This window comes from Eulemur rufifrons, chromosome 30 (assembly GCF_041146395.1).
Source record: "Eulemur rufifrons isolate Redbay chromosome 30, OSU_ERuf_1, whole genome shotgun sequence".
In the NCBI taxonomy this organism is placed as follows: domain Eukaryota; kingdom Metazoa; phylum Chordata; class Mammalia; order Primates; family Lemuridae; genus Eulemur; species Eulemur rufifrons.
In genome coordinates, this window is record NC_091012.1 from 129,813,626 (window position 1) to 129,815,948 (window position 2,323).

Below are 2,323 nucleotides of genomic sequence, written 5' to 3' on the forward strand. Positions count from 1 at the left end.
ACCATTATGATGATCCAGTTAATGAACAGTAAATATATTTTTTCTTTGTATGATTTGAATAACATTTTCTTTTCTCTGGTTTACTTTATTGTAAGAATACAGTATATAATAAATATAACATACAAAATAGATGTTAATTGACTGTTTATGTTATTGGTAAGGCACCTGGTCAACACAGTAGGCTATGAGTAGTTAAGTTTTTGGAGAGTCCAAAATTACACTTACAAAGACTACTTTCAGGGATCATTTCTATAGTTCATTACTAGAGAAGTTTCTCTGAATGTATACAGCACAAACTTTTTTTTTCTAAAGTTATACTCAGATTTTTGACTGCGGGGGGGGGGGGAGGTGATCTGTACCCCTAACCCCCGAGTTGTTCAAGGGTCTACTGTACTACCCTAACACTCAGTAGTTCTCCTCTGTCTCCATCTCAAGACGAAGTTCTCCAAGGACAGAGCCTACTTCCATTTTATTTATCACTCAATGCAGCCTCTAGCACAGTCGGGCACACAGTAGTAGATACTCATTAAGTATTTGCTAAATGAATAAAGGACAGATCCTCAGGATGTAGGACAAATTATTTGACAAAGAAATAACTGACGAAGTATAAAATACCAATTTGCACAAAATTAGCCAATTATTTTCAATAAGTACAATTAAGATCAAACTTTTTTTTCACTTGCATTACTAAACTTGAATTTAGCGATAATATTAGTAATAAAAAATACTGCCAATTAAAGTTATTGTGTCCCATAAGAGGCTGACAAACCAGGGTATGGTGTGTGTCTAGGTGTGTGGATAAATCTAGGATATGTCACATCTGCACCAGCTCTGGTAAACTCTGAAGGATTCTACTCCACAGGAAACTAGTTTCAACAATTGGCCAATGTCAGAAGAATTGAGCAAATCCAAGTCAGTAAGTTGCTTTTCAACTATTATCACCATTTTTTTATCTGCCTTCCTCATGAGAGTGTATGTGTGTTTAATCTGATTATAATACAATCTCATACTGCCAAGAACCTAATCTTTAAAAATAATACAAAATCTAAAACTGGGATCTAAAATTATAACTTACATAATTTAAAACAATTTAAAAAAATAATGTTTTTATCCATTATTTGTTAATTTCCAGAAACCAAGGTTATTTTTTTACTATCAGAATCACTATTTCCTTCTAAGAAAGCACTTCATATATTAATATTACTCTTTGATATTATGAAGGACACAAAATAACAACAGGATCATACCACCATAGCTGCTAAACACTCAAAACAAAAAGTAAGCCTCTTTCAAACCATTTATGATTAAATTGACAGTAAACTATCAGACCAGCACTGTATGTCTAACCTGTTTGTTATTAAAAATCCAGATACAACCTACCACACAAGGAGTTATTGATTTACCTGCCTGGCACTTGTAAGGGTCACTTCCCACAGAGAAATGTTCATCTAAAAGCAATGAAAGTAAGATACAGTTTGCAAAACACTTTACTTCCAACCAAATCATGACGTTCCTCTATTATGTGTACCCAAAAAATAACACCCTAAGCTCCCGTATCAGCAGTGCCCATCTACACAAGCAATACACCAAACAAAGGAGAAAATGTGCGCAAGTGGCAGAGATGAGCCTGTGCTGTACAACTTTATCAGATTCTACGTTCCCAGGTTGACGTTACCTCCCAGCTCACCCTAGAAGGTAACTAAGAAGAAAATGATACAGGCAGGAAAAAGGAGCTACAGTACCTTGCATGTTAAGCCGTTTCCAAGTAGGCAGTGTGCTTGAATACCTGCATTTGATGAAACCTGCTCTATGACATGCACAGTAGATGTGGATCTGTCAAGGGGGACTAGAGTCCAAACAATAAAATGCACAATGTTATTAGCTTAAAATCAAGAAAACAATTATTTTGCCCATGGTCTTAAATCTGAAAGTAATTTTTTTCTTGCACAATAATTACTTTTACCTTGATTTCTTTTCCCTGCATTTCCAACATATCACCAAGAATGCTGGCCGGGCGCGGTAGCTCACGCCTGTAATCCTAGCACTCTGGGAGGCCGAGGTGGGCAGATCGTTTGAGCTCAGGAGTTCGAGACCAGCCTGAGCAAGAGCGAGACCCCATCTCTACTAAAAATAGAAAGAAATTATATAGACAGCTAAAATATATATATAGAAAAAAAAAACTAGCCGGGCATGGTGGCACATGCCTGTAGTCCCAGCTACTCGGGAGGCTGAGACAGGAGGATCCCTTGAGCTCAGGAGTTTGAGGTTGCTGTGAGCTAGGCTGATGCCACGGCACTCACTCTAGCCTGGGCAACAAAGTGAG

The 2,323-nt window shown here is 37.2% G+C and overlaps 1 pseudogene; it reads left to right on the top strand.

Annotated features, from left to right (window-relative positions):
- The first annotated feature begins 226 nt into the window (after positions 1 to 226).
- Positions 227 to 313, top strand: LOC138379203 (small nucleolar RNA U3; annotated as a pseudogene).
- Positions 314 to 2,323: the final 2,010 nt, after the last annotated feature.